Source organism: Scyliorhinus canicula, chromosome 7, assembly GCF_902713615.1.
Source record: "Scyliorhinus canicula chromosome 7, sScyCan1.1, whole genome shotgun sequence".
Lineage (NCBI taxonomy): Eukaryota > Metazoa > Chordata > Chondrichthyes > Carcharhiniformes > Scyliorhinidae > Scyliorhinus > Scyliorhinus canicula.
In genome coordinates this window covers 120786324-120801608 of record NC_052152.1, presented here as the reverse complement: position 1 = coordinate 120801608, position 15285 = coordinate 120786324, and the positions used below count along the sequence as shown (strand labels likewise).

At 50.1% G+C, this 15285-nt stretch overlaps 1 non-coding gene across 1 annotated transcript; it reads left to right on the top strand.

Moving 5' to 3' along the window:
- Positions 1-4529: 4529 nt before the first annotated feature.
- On the top strand, positions 4530-4602 carry trnar-ccg. Its single transcript has one exon. It is a non-coding gene; the product is annotated as a tRNA-Arg (tRNA).
- Positions 4603-15285: the final 10683 nt, after the last annotated feature.

The window sequence follows — 15285 nt, the reverse complement described above, 5'->3', positions numbered from 1 at the left end:
GGCAGCACCGAGTGCTTTGTCTGTCCGCAGAAGTAGCAGTTGGGTCCCCCGGGGCTGGCCGGCTGCCGCGCGGCGCAAGCTTGGGGTTGGCTGGGTGCGGTCGCTGGTGTTGTCCACATGGTGTTCGCTGGTGGGGTCCACGATGTCCAGGAGGGGGACGGCGTGCAGTCGGGCGCGTATGCTTGTACATTACGGGAGGTGACCGTTAGTGAGATTGCAAGTTACTTGGTCAGCGCGAGGTCGAGCGTACCCCCTTCTAAGAGGCGCTGGCGGATGTAAGCCGACCCTATGCCCGTAACGAAAGTGTCCCTGATTAGGAGTTCGGAATGTTCAACGGCCGAAACGGCTTGGCAATCGCAGTCCCTCGCCAGGACGTGCAGGGCATGCCAGAAATCTTCCACAGACTCACCGGGGAGTTGATGCCGCGTGGGCAGGAGGTGCCTGGCATAGAGTTTGTTGGTCTGCTGGGTGGAGTTCTCTTTGAGTAGCGCCATGGCCTCAACGTAGGTGGGCGCGTCCTGGATGAGGGGAAAGATATCGGAGTTCAGCCACATATACAGGATCTGGAGTTTCTGTGCCTCTGAGGGTGGTTCTGTTGCAGATCCGATGTGGGCCTCAAGGCAAACTAGCCAATGGGCGAAGGCCGACTTGGCGTTGTCTGCTTGAGGGTGCAGCTGCAGGCGATCAGTCTTGATGCAGAGGTCCATCGTTGTAAAATCTCTGCCTAATAAATTGATGCACTATCAATTACGACGAGACGAGAGTAGAGTGTAATTGAAGCTTTATTAAGCAGAGATGTGTAGCCTCCTGCAGCTGCTGCCGAAATGGCTGCAGCTTGGTGAGCACAAACATTTATACTCCGCCTACTGGGCGGAGCCAGCAGACAGGGATCTACCCCCATACCTGTAGTACAGGAGCCTTACCATATTACGTCTCGTGTGTGATGTATACAACAGTGGTGACTACCACAATTAGTGACCCCGATTCTATTTGGGGTAGAATGGATGCTCGCTCGTGCTCTACCTCTACTCTTCCTGCTATAATTACTGCACCACTGCCCTTCTGTCCCGTAAGACTTTCCTCAAATCCGGTGGTGGTTTCCTCCCTCAGGATTTGGAAACAGATTCGGCAACATTTGAAGCTTTTCTCTCTGTCTTCTTTAGTCTCTGTTTGTAACAATCATCTCTTCTTATCTTCTGGTTTGGACCCTTCATTTAAATCGTGGAAGGCCAGGAGACTTGAGCATTTTGGGGACCTATTTGTAGAGGGGAGATTTGCCAGTTTTAGGGAGCTGGCAGATGAATTTCAGATGCCCAATTTTCGCATCTTTCATTATTTTCAGATTTGTGACTTTTCCCCGTAAGGTTTTTCCTTCCTTTCCTTTGGCCCCACCCTCCTCCTTGCCGAAGAAGGTTTCATCCCAGTCCTTCCTTTCCTTTGGCCCCACCCTCCTCCTTGCTGAAGAAGGTTTCATCCCAACCTGGCAAAGGGTCTATTTCGGACCATTTTGGCTATGTTCACTTAGCCCATTGGATGGGGTGAGGGTGAGATGGGAGAACAATCTGGGTCCTGTGCTTACTGATGGGACTTGGAGGGAGGCCCTCTACAGGGTCAACTTCATGTCCTCTTGTGCCTGGTTGAGTTTAAACCATTCAAAGTGTTGCACAGGACTCATTTGACCAGGACAATGATGAGTGGGGTTTTCCCAACCGTGGAAGACAAGTGTGATCATTGTTGACTTGCCTCAGCGAGAACCACACATACATGTTTTGGTCCTGCCCCACACGTGTCAGCTTCTGGATTACCTTTTTCACCACCATATCGGAGAATCTTCTGGTGATTCTAGACCCATGTCCATTGATAGCCATATTTTGGTCACTGGTGTTTCACCCTGGGGTAAGGGTGGATGTTGTCACCTTTGCCTCACTGGTAGCCCGGAGGTGGATATTGACTGGCTGGAGTTCCCTCATCCTGCCTGGCTGGGTGATTGAATGACATTCCTGTATTTAAAAAATCCGAGATGCCAAGAGAGAATATCAAACTAAGCTAGAGTCACAGACAGACTCTCGGCGGTTGTGGCAAGGACAACATAACGGGCTACAAAGCAAAGCCGAGCAGTAACTCTGGCAGTAGCGCACCCCTCCCCGATGAACTTAATACATTCTATGCTCGGTTCGAGCAGGTAACCAACAAACCGCTGTTGAGTGCCCCAGCAGCCCATAATTCACCCATACCCACCATCACAGCTTCCGAAGTCAGATCGGCCTTCCTGAAAGTGAACCCTCGGAAGGCGACGGGTCCGGACGGGATCCCTGGTCGTGCGCTCAGAGCCTGCGCGGACCAGCTGACAGAGGTATTCACAGACATCTTTAACCTATCCCTACTCCACTCCGAGGTCCCCACCTGCTTCAAGAAGGTCACCATCATACCGGTACCAAAGAAGAACCAGGCAACGTGCCTCAATGACTACCGCCCGGTGGCCCTGACGTCAGTTGTAATGGAATGCTTCGAGAGGCTGATCATGAAGCGCATCACCTCCATACTCCCAGAATGCCTTGACCAACTTCAATTCGCATACCGTCGCAACCGGTCCACATCAGACGCCATTTCCCTGGCCCTACACTCATCCCTAGAGCATCTCGAAAACAAGGACCCCTACATGTGGACAGCACGGTAGCATTGTGGATAGCACAATCGCTTCACAGCTCCAGGGTCCCAGGTTCAATTCTGGCTTGGGTTACTGTCTGTGCGGAGTCTGCACATCCTCCCCGTGTGTGCATGGGTTTTCTCCGGGTGCTCCGGTTTCCTCCCACAGTCCAAAGATGTGCAGGTTAGGTGGATTGGCCATGATAAATTGCCCTTAGTGTCCAAAATTGCCCTTAGTGTTGGGTGGGGTGACTGGGTTATGGGGATGGTGTGGAGGTGTTGACCTTGGGTAGGGTGCTCTTTCCAAGAGCCAGTGCAGACTCGATGGGCTGAATGGCCTCCTTCTGCACTGTAAATTCTATGAAAAAAAAATCAGACTCCTATTTATTGACTACAGCTCCGCCTTCAACATCATAATCCCAGCCAAGCTCATATCAAAGCTCCAAAACCTAGGCTCTCCACTCTGCAACTGGATCCTCGATTTTCTGACCAACAGACCACAATCAGTAAGAATGAACACCAACACCTCCTCCACAATAGTCCTCAATACTGGGGCCCCGCAAGGCTGCGTACTTAGCCCCCTACTATACTCCCTGTACACACACGACCGCGTGGCAAAATTTGGTTCCAACTCCATCTACAAGTTTGCTGACAATACGACCATAGTGGGCCGGATCTCGAATATCGACGAGTCAGAATACTGGAGGGAGATAGAGAACCTAGTGGAGTGGTGTAACAACAATCTCTCCCTCAATGCCAGCAAAACTAAAGAGCTGGTCATTGACTTTAAGAAGCAAAGTACTGTACACACCCCTGTCAGCATCAACGGGGCCGAGTGGAAATGGTTAACAGTTTCAAATTCGTTGGGGTGCACATCACCAAAAATCTGTCCTGGTCCACTCACATCGACGCTATCACCAAGAAAGCACAACAGCGCCTGTACTTCCTCAGGAAACTAAGGGAATTCGGCATGTCCACATTAACCCTTACCAACTTTTACAGATGCACCATAGAAAGCATCCTATCGGGCTGCATCACAGCCTGGTATGGCAACTGCTCGGCCCAGGACCGCAAGGAACTTCAGAGAGTCGTGAATACTGCCCAGTCCATCACATGAACCTGCCTCCCATCCATGGTCTCCATCTACACCTCCCGCTGCTTGGGGAAAGCGAGCAGCATAATCAAGGTTCCCTCCCACCCGGCTTACTCACTTTTCCAACTTCTTCCATCGGGCAGGAGATTCAAAAGTCTGAGAACACGCACGAACAGACTCAAAAACAGCTTCTTCCCCACCGTCACCAGACTCCGCAATGACCCTCTTATTGACTGACCTCATTAACACTACAGCCTGTATGCTTCATCCGATGCCAATGCTTATGTCTTGTGTTGCCCTATTATGTATTATCTTGTATTTTCTTGAATTCTGTTTAATTCCCTTTTCTTCCCATGTACTGAATGATCTGTTGAGCTGCTTGCAGAAAAATACTTTTCACTGTACCTCGGTACACGTGACAATAAACAAATCCAATCCAATCCAACTAAAGATACCATCAGGGTCCTGGTGAGGAGGTTCTACCTTGGATGGCAATCTTTTACTTCCTTTTTTAAAGATCGAGACACCGGGGGTTTAATTATAGTTTTTAGGTTTTAGATTGTGTTTTTATTGGAGATTTGTTTGTAATTTAGTGAATTTGTACCCTTACATTTTGGTTATTTGATTGTTTTTTTTAATTGTTATTATGTAAAACTTCAATAAATATACTTTTTTTTTAAATGGTGCCTGTCAGATTCAATCAATGGGCTGACCCACAAATACATCAGCCTTCCATTGAATATGTGGAGAGAAAGGAGCAAAGGGAAAACTGCTCATGTTCATATGTACAGCCCCAGTGGCCTAATGGATAAGGCACTGGCCTCCGGAGCCAGGGATTGTGGGTTCAAGTCCCATCTGGGGTGAAGTGTTATTGAGGCTTTAGACAGATAATGATATTCTGTTGCATGTAGGCAGCTTTTGTCAGAGGACTGTGTGTCTTTCCTGGTTGATAGATTCAAGGATGCTGAGGTCAAGCTCCCAGGTTCTGCCTGTCATATTTTTAAACAAGCTATCCAGTCTGATCCCATGATCCAGTTCTTGTTCCACTGCTCTGTGGCTTTGACACTTCAGATGTTTACCCTTGTTTTCTTAATTGTGATCAGAGTTTCTAACTGTACCACACTTTCAGACCCCCATCCACCTCTGGGCTTGATTCTTCGGAAAGGTTTCTGAATGTGGTAGCGAGTGGGAATTCCCACAAGCTTCCCGACACTCAGCCCAGCGAAGTCGGCAAAGTAATTCAACGTTAATTTGTCCTCTTAACGAGGCCTCATGGGCTTCCCGCAGCAAGTGACAGCTCGCCAGCTGATTCTCCGGCACCGCGCTCGACAGCCCCCCGCTAACAAGATCGTGCTGCACTTAAGCTGCACTTGCTCAGCAAACCCCAGCCAGCTCACAACAATGGCACCGGGGAGACCGTCCCCAAGATTCGGAGATGCTGACCTGAGGAGGCTCCTGAATGTGGTGGAGGCCAGGAGCGATGTCCTGTTCCCCCGGAGAGTCAGCCACAAGGCAGCAAGCACTGTCGGGATGAGGTGGCGACGCAGTCAGCTCGGGCAGTGTGATCAGGAGGACTGGCCTCCAGTGCCAGAAGAAGGTCAACGACCTACACCGGGCAGCACGAGTGAGTAGACATCAACTCCCCCCTCCACCCTTGCAAAGGGAGCATCCAACCCCCAGGCGCCCCCCAACTCTCCCTCCACCCCCCCTCCCCCTTCAACTTCCCCTACCCCTTCAACCCCCCCACCTCAACCCTCCCTTCACACCCCGTTTTCACTCCCCCACAACTGTGAACCACGCGTGTTGCTAATGATGCCCTCTCTTGCCTCCTCAGAAAAAGCTCTCCCATAATATACGGGAGAGGGCCCAGACTGACGGTGGGGTGCCGGACTTGAGGAGTGGCCCTGGAGGTGACAGGTGTGGCCGAGGACAGATTGCTCACCCATGGCGGACGCTGCAGAGTTGAGGAATCACCGGGGTCCACCCAGAGGACCCATCAAACATGAATAGTGATTGCCTTATTGACTGACAGACCCATACTTCCCACTGACCACATGTCCATTATCTCGCAGGTTTTCCAGCCGACGGCACCGGCCCAAACCAGGCGGTCCCCTCTCTTGACTCTCCTGACTCTGAGGAGAAAAGCTCGGAGGAGAGCTCCAAGAATGCAACCATTATAATTGCGGCACAGTTGTCACCCCACACTCCACCAGCGCAGATACACACACCTTGGTGGGACATGTTAGTGGACCGGCTTCTGTGGCACAATCTGGTGAGGTGTCCAAGGCATCGCGCAGTTGGTGACGGCCATGGCCGATGGTTTCGACGGAATGTCTGCCTCGCTGGGGGATGTGACCCAGTACCAGGTTGACCTTGATGAGGTTCTGCAGGACATGTCCAGCTCTCAGCTGCACATGGCCGAGGCGTTGCGGAGCTTATCCCAGTTGCAGGTGAACATTGACAATGTGTTGTATAGCATGTCCCAATCACTGAGGAGCATCGCCGATGGCGTCGACACCATGGCACCCATGGCGTCGACATTTGCCTGCCTGGGCTGGCAAAGCCAGATGATGCAGGGGCAGCCGGGACTGAAACCAGCTGCCCCTCCGTCCCAAGGTGAACCCCAGGCCCTATGGGCACGAATCGGGAGTAGAGGGTGCTCGGTGCCTACCTGGACCCGTCCAATGGGGCGGCGATAGTGGGTACTGTAGCCACCTAAAATGGACGCTGAGCTACAAAGTAAGCCAAGCGCTAAGACTGCAGGGAAACAGGCAGTTTAGCCAAAACAGCAGTCTGCAAAGACAGCATTTTGCATTCTGCAAGTAGCAGAAACCAGTTTGGGCTCAGGTGAGAAGACCTTAGTTAGGTGCAAATGGCAAAACGCTTTGCATGCTAATGAGGCAATCAGACCTGAACACCCACACAATAGAAACATTTGATTCTGAATGGACACATTTGAACCCAGGCCCAGACATCGAGGCACCAGAAACCTCCAAACAAAAGGGCATAAGAAACGCCCCCCCTATCACGGAGACCCCCTCGCATTGGGGAATTAAAACAGTATCGATGAGGAATTGACCCAATAGATAACCAAAGGTTAAAGCCCGCCCAAGAAGAGGGAAGGACATTGGGATCCCTATAAAAGACAGGGACCTCGTGTTGTCAGGTCTGTTATTCCGTGCTCCGGCCCTGACCAAGACCTTGAAGATACACTCTGACTCCAGCCGTCGAGCACCAGCCGCCGAACCGTAAGTGCCAGTACGACGCTCGCTACGCGAACTAAGCCCGCTAGAACCCCCAGTGACCAGAACGCTTGCTGAAGGTTGCAGCCCAAGACCAGGACGAAGGCCTCGCTCCCTGACCTTGCCTGTTCCTGTTAGATAAGTATTCTGATTACTTTAGTTTAGTCATAGCTTAGTCTCTTAGTGTGTGCATGAGTATTTATTATAACTGTATAATAAATATTATCGTTTGGACCTTACTAATCGGTGTATCGTCTTTATTACTTCGAACTTGACCTTGGAATACTCGTGACGGTGTCTATACGGCACCTGGCGACTCCTAAGCTGAATAAATACATAGAACAGAGCCTAGTGGTGTTAAGCACTTGGAAGTTAATACACCCCAATAAACGCGTTTTGCCCACATACCAAAACGTGCAACATTTAGTGGCGACTTCCTGACGGGACACGGTTGTAAGTGGAAACCCCACACCGTCCAGGACCCTGAAATTTGAATTAGAACTCCAAATTACAGAGAAAGTAAGAAAGTAAAGAAAATCACAAGTATTCAAGGTGTTCAAACTAATAAGCGTAATTCGGAAGTGTGTTTAGTGCATGCGTACTGACAGGGCTGTAAGGTAAAACTGAAAGCATTTTTGTTGCGACAAACTTTCGGTAGTTTTGTGAACGGAACATAGCGTAAGCCGTACCCGTTTCTTGAAACACAACCCCAGCAACCCCCTGTTCCAAATTAACTAAAAGAGAGTCAGAGAAAATGGCCATGCAGGCAATGGAACGTCTGATGGATCCAGAAAGGTTTGTGGTCGCAGCGACCAGCAGCAGTAGCAGGGTAGGTCAGTGTCCCACGTGGGAGCTGGAACTCCGCAAGTATCTGCAAGGAAAGGGATGGCCCCTTTGGAAAGAGTTTTGTTTGAATGAGGAGACAGGTCCCGGAAGTATAGGACATACTTGGTGGGAGAACCTCTCTCAAATTCACAAAAAGAACCTTAGTAAAGCACGTAAGCCGATGGCGATTGTGTCCTGTTTGGCACAATTGCGAGGCACAGAGGAGGTCGTCAGGACGCTCCGGGCAGAATTAGAAGAAAGGAACCGAATGAGTAAGGTCGATGTCAGGGACATTGAGAAGGAAAATCTGGATCTAAGAGGGAAGTTGGCAGAGAAAGGTAGAGAGGTGGATGATGCCAAGAGGGCACATCAGTCTTGTCTAGCCCATCTCAGCAGTTCCCAGACCCAGTACGAAAAGGCTTATCAGGACGTGCAACGTGCCGTTCTGATAAGAGAGGAATCAGACAAGCAGGTGGAGGCTTTGCAGAGGCAATGCTCTGATCTCAAAGCAGCTTTGAGAGCACTCCATGCTGCAACCACAGAGCAAAGGCAAAGTACTGTGGATCACGCGAAATGCAGGAAACAGATTGCAGAGCTGCAATCGCTGCTTTCGGTGCAAAATGGGTTTCAAAGCACCTTTGGAACCCAGTTAGATGGAGAAAATGCCCCAGATTGGCAAGAATTAAGTGAGACAGCGCAGCGATATGTTCAGGGAACATGTGCGCCAGCAGCACAACAGAAAAGGCAAGCACCCCCACCCCCCACAGATCAGATCATAACCGCACCCATGAATCCAGTAACCACGCAGAGAAAAGCTATAACAGAAGGCGCACCAGATATAACCTACACCACCCCCTTAACTGTAACCCAGCTCAGGGACGCATGTGAGAAGATCACTCCGTTCCTCCCCACCGCAGACCCCCACCAGTTCTTTGTTAAAGTAAAGCAGCAGGCTACAATGTACGGCCTGGATGAGAGAGAGCAGGTTAAGCTCACCGTGCTGAGCTTAGACCAGTCAGTAGTAGCAGCCCTCCCCGACCCACAGAACGTTGCCGGAGGCACCCTAGAGGAGATGCACACCTCCATTTTAGATGCCATAGGGTATAATCGAGGTGACCCCGTAGAAGGACTTAATAAGTGCCGGCAGAAAAGATCCGAACACCCCACAGCATTCGCAGGAAGGCTGTGGATTCATTTCAACGCAGTTTTCGGCGATTTAAATAGAGCGCATTTGAACCGGGAAGATATGGTCAAATGGACGCGCACCATAATCTCACACGCGACAGAGGCAGGACAGAGCGCTTGCAACAGTTATGACCCCTCAGAAGAGGCCCATAATGAGAAATGGGTCCTGAAAAGGTTGTCCCGCGCTTGGGAGCAATCAATTCAGGGAAAGAGTAAGGTTAAATCCCCAGAAGAGGCTCAGGCTGCAGCAGATATTCAGGCAGTGAGAGAGCACCAGAAACCCGCATGGGTAAATGAAGGGAAGAGCAGCCCACAGCAGAAAGGACAGGAATGCTATAACTGTGGACAGTTAGGGCATTGGGCAAAGGAATGCAATGCACCCCAGCGATCTCAGAGAGGCCAGCAGACAGGCACTCTGAACCGCAGTAAGGCAAAACCCATCCACAATATAGCAGTACAGTCAGGACCCACCAATGTGGACGAGACGAACTGACGGTGTTCGGGCTCCCCCACTTGGGTCTGTGACACACTATGGGATCCATCAGGGAGACCCGTAGTCACAGCGAGAGTAAAAGGGAAGCCCATAGAGTTACTTTGGGACACAGGAGGGTCCCGCACCACCATTAACTCTACGACCACGGCACACGCAGACACGTGGCCGACCACATCCACCATTACACTTAGCAGGTTCACAGGACACTCGCAGCAGGGACACATTACGGCACCCGTAGCAATCCAGCTAGGGAACATTTCCACAAGACACCCCGTAGTTTTAGTAAATCTTCCCCGGACAGCAGAACACATCCTGGGGATAGATTTTATGAACGCTCATAGCTTGTCATTCGACCCAGTGAACCAGTGTGTCTGGCGAATGGCTAGATCAGACAGAGCACCCGCCACCCTCACAGTAGGAGACTACGCTAATCGGATTAGCGCAGTGGGAGAGTACTCATTCGACCTGACTACACTCCACACCGACAGACAAATAAAAGCCCTACTGAACAAACACAGGACAGCATTTGCCAGTCACCGTCATGACTGTGGCAGAATGACTGGACCAGTTCACGTTACCGGACAGGACCCCCGACCACAGAAACAGTATAGATTTCCCCTGGAAGCAGAGGTGGAAATAGAAAAGGTGATAGGAAGCTTATTGGAGCAAGGTGTGCTCAGAACGGTGGCCTCGACCAATAATGCCCCTATTTGGCCAGTGAGGAAGCCCGATGGATCATGGCGTCTGACCATCGATTATCGGGAACTCAACAAAGTAACCCCCGCAGTAGCCCCAACGGTAGCTACTAGTCCCGAGACCATGCTCAAGCAGGGACTCAACTCCAAATACTTCACGGTATTGGACATCAGTAACGGATTCTGGTCAATACCATTGGCAAAAACGTGCCAGTACAAATTTGCCTTCACTTTCAAATCGCAGCAGTATACGTGGACATGCCTTCCACAAGGATTCCACAATTCCCCCTCCATTTTCCACCGACAGTTGGCAAGTGGTTTAGAGAAATTCTCCCGCCCCGAATGTCTGGTACAGTATGTAGACGACCTACTACTGCAGACAGACACAAAGGCAGAGCACATTACGCTTCTGGCCGAACTCCTGGAACTGTTGACTTCAATTGGATGTAAAGTTAACCCGAGAAAGGCCCAGATTTTGGAAAATAAAGTGATGTATTTGGGAACAGTCATCACACACGGCAAACGCGAGATCGAATTCAAAAGAATTGATTCGATTGTCAAATTGCCCCTTCCCCAAAATGTTACGGCCCTCCGGTCGTTTTTAGGACTGGTTGGCTATTGTCGGAACCACATCGACGGATTCGCGACAAAAGCCGCCCCACTCTCAGACCTCCTTAAGAAAGGAGCCCCCTGGGAATGGCTTCCGCAGCATACAGAGGCTGTGGAAGAGTTAAAACGAGCCCTTAGCGCAGCACCCGCGCTGCTAGTCCCAGACCAACTTTCCCCCTATGCAATAGAGGTAGCGAGCACCGATCTGACCCTCTCGGCCGTGTTGCTTCAGGAACGGCACGAGCAGCTAAGACCAGTGGCTTATGCCTCCTGACTGTTAGACCTGGTAGAACAAGGCTTCTCTGCCTGTGAGAGGCACCTCCTTGCTGTCTTCTGGGCAGTACAATACTTCTCATACATTACCGGACTCAACCCCATTACTATTCTGACCGAACACACACCCACACAGTTACTCCTAGACGGTCGACTGAAGGACGGTTCAGTTAGCCAGATTAGGGCAGCTAGGTGGACACTACTCTTACAAGGACGGGACATTACAGTAAAACGGACACGCACCCACACATACTTAGCAGACAACCTCCAATACCCCGGACAGCCCCATGACTGTGAAATTGTAGCTCCCCTGCATAACACAGGACCCTTTATAGCAAAAACACCCCCCAGGAAGATAGGGAACCCAAAACAAAGCCCCCAACCCACAGACACGTGTGGACCACTGAGGATTTATGTAGACGGTTCATCCACAGTTTTAGAAAGTGAGCGTATCACAGGATGCGGCATCTATGTAGAGGACGCGCAGGGGCGCGCTCTCGAAGAGATAGCTTTAAAACTACCCGGACACTTAGGCGCCCAGGCAGCAGAGCTCGCGGCCATAGCGTATATAGTGGACCACCCCGCTTCTTTCCCCAGCCCAGCAGACATATATTCAGACAGCTTATATGTCTGTAATAGCTTAACAGATTTTCTGCCCCTGTGGAGGACACGAGGTTTTGTCTCCGCAGACGGGAAACCCCTTCCAATCAGCCCCTCTACTCCAGCATATTTTAGAAAAAGCGAAGGACAGGACCTTCGGAATAATAAAAGTAAGAAGCCACCATAGGTCATCCCCCCCTGGGAATGTAAAAGCCGACGCACTGGCTAAGGCAGGTTCCAGGCGAGGACACTTATGGACCCCCCCAGCTAGCGCACCAGCTAGCGCCCCTGTGAGCGCAGTCCAAATCTCACAGACAGATATTAAAGATCTTGTAGCAGCACAGAAGCAGGATAAGGACCTCAGGGAGGTTTTCAGAGGCAACTTTGTGCCAGAGTACGAGAGATTTAAACACGCACTGACCACACATGAGGGTGTGATCATAAAGGAACAACTTTATGTGGTCCCGCAGCAGGACAGGAATGCAATGATTGCTTTATTTCACGATAACCACGGGCACCCAGGAATTGATGCAACCACGAGGCACCTCAGACAGCTCTGTTGGTGGCCTAATCTCAGGACTGATGTAACGCATTACATTGAGAATTGCCTTATTTGTGCTCAGAATAACCCGGAGAGGTATTCTAAAAAGGCACAACTTCGGCATACTCGCCCAGTTAACGGCCCCTGGACAAACCTCCAGATCGATTTTATAGGACCATTGCCCCCTTGCAGGAATGGCTATAAATACGTTCTGGTGGTCATTGACACCTTTACCAAATGGGTAGAGGCATTCCCCTCTAGAACAAATACAGCTAAGACAGCTGCAAAGATCCTGACCCACCACATCTTCACGAGATGGGGTTTACCCCGAAGTATTGATTCGGACCAGGGATCTCACTTTACAGGACGGGTCATGAAGAACGTCCTGACAATATTTGGAATAAAACAAAATTTTCATATTGCGTATCATCCACAGTCCAGCGGGATTGTGGAGCGCATGAATCGGACTCTAAAAACTACGCGTAGAAAAATGGTTCAGGAGAACAACTCCACATGGGATTCAGTGCTCCCATTTGCACTCATGTTCATAAGGAACACTGTTTCCACTTCCACAGGCTACACACCACACACACTCATGACCGGACGCCCTATGAAAGGTACAGAATTCCTTTTAGGACTGGACATGACCAGCCCCGAGGTGACGGACCTCACACACGAAAAGACGGTTAAAGACTTGGTTGAGACTGTGAGGTCTGCACAGATTGCAGCCGCAGTTCAGCTAGGGAAACGCCGTCAACAACGCACAGCTTGTTTTAATAAGACCGTCCACCCCACAGAATTCCAGGTTGGGCAACAGGTAATGTTATCTGTTTACAACCCCAGCAGTTTTTTGGCTCCAAAATATTCCGGCCCATACTCAATTTCGGATAAAATTAGCCCCTCAGTTTATAGGATAAAATATCCTAATGGTAAGACCGCGTGGTTTCATATTAACCAGCTTAAAGCATATGGAACACAGTCTAACCATGCTCCCCATGTCCTGCTAGACGCAGCAGAACACTTCACCTCACCCACCAGAGACACCTTTCCACCATCCCCCTCACAGACCAGTTCATCAACGGACTCGCCCACGACTCCGCCCACAGACCACGACAGACCACGCCCCGAAACGCCCACAAGCTGCCGCGGCAGAGACAGCGATACAGACACTGACTCTGAGGACAGCCACAGCACACCACACTACAGCCCACATTGCAGCGACTATGACCCCGACTCCAGTGACCCCATGGAAGTCACTTACATTAAAAACCCAGACCCACCACCCGACCCCGACGACCCCGACAATACCCATTCACGTTTGGACCCAACACTATGGCACAGGGACAATTCGTACAGACTTGTCCGCAATGACGAACGTGACTCCCGGTCACACAATGCAAAAATATCATGCCTGATCCACACAAGGGTGTGGGATCCGGGAGAGCAGGACGACACGGTGTCTGAATCCCGATACGGCAACCCCTTTGTGACCCTGTTCACAGAGACAGAGGAAAAGTGAGGTGTCCAGATGATGTAAAATAGGAATCGTTTGAGGGAAACGATGTCCTTTCTGATGGAACCTGCACGTATGTTTGTCTATCGTTTTATGTTTGTTTGTCTTTCAGGAATGTAAATGGTCCAGTTGGAGGATGGACATCTTCTTTTCAGCTGAAAAGATTGTGACCACCTCACATACACGTTAGCTTGTCCGCCGATACCTTTGAGAACTTCGGTTCCAAAACACCAGTTTGATTGGAGATCTTTTCAAAGTTGTAAGGCTTGTGACCACCTTACACGCACTTTAGTTTCTCTGCCGAAACCTCTGAGAACTTCTATGGTGAGCATCTCACCTTATCGGCTACAATGTCTGAAGCCCAGCTCATGTTTTCAGATGAAGGAGCATCTTGGCTCCTCCATTGTTTTTAGGTGCCCCTCTATTCGGCGAATAGAGGCTGCAAGTCACGGTTAACACATTCGTACCTGTTTTAATCCAGGTTACTCAGGCAGTGGACAAACGGCACTGAGGACCCGCCCTGTCTGAGAACCCACCTTGGTCAGCCAAGCTCGGGTATGGCACAGCACGCCCTACCCGGGGATCCCATCCAACTCGTACCCGTAGCGGCCCATACGCAACTCATTCGGACGTTTCTTTCAAAATTTTGTTTTCATTTTTCGTTAGGCAGCCCTTAGGCCGCCATCCCACATGCTATTTACATCCGGGAACATTCGGATGGTAAACTAGCAAAGCCTGCGAGACGGCTTGCAGGAGAAGGATTGTTAGGTCTATTCTGGTCTTCAAATTCGCTTTTGAAAAAAAAAAAAAATGAGGGGAGTCACAGGGTGTGACTTGGCCAGTCATTTTTAAAGGGTCAATTGGAATTTAAAAGACAGATGCACTAACAGGTAAAGATCTTAAACTGTGTATTGACAGATACTGTGCTTGATCCCATAGCTTTCGAAGGACGAGACAGGGATCGAAGCAAGGATTGTCCATACAGGAGGAAGAAAGAAGGAAAACCAAGTTGAAGATGATGGAAGCTCACCTATTGTTGTTAACTGTTATATCTGTTTGTGTGGAAGCAAGACACGTTTCCCCCACAACCCCCACCGTAAATGTTTCCCGTACAGCCACTCCCCAGTGCTCAGCTCTGATCAGTGAGGTTCAGACCTGGTGCACGAAATTTATGACATGGTACTCCATGTCATACGTAATCGAATCACTACTGGTAATTGCGATCCTCGTTATACTTGTACAGACCCTCAGGTTGAGGAAGTGGAAGAGGAGAGCCTCCCGTTCCTGCCCTTCCGTCTATGGAGTTCGATCTCCTATTTTCCGATTTCATCAATACCCTTTGCCCCATGATGAATAAAGCACTCTGTAAATAAAGTTCGACCCTGTATTATATTGTCCTATACTCGACTGCCGAGTTAGGAAGTGTGATGTTGTGGTGTGAATGGTTAAGGTTTTAGAGTGTGAGGAAATGTTTAAGTTAAGTTAAGGATAATTGTGATAGGTAGAGGTTCCCAGTTTATGGTAATGCATGTCCCCTTTGACATAGCGCCAAGTAGAGATATAAGGTAAA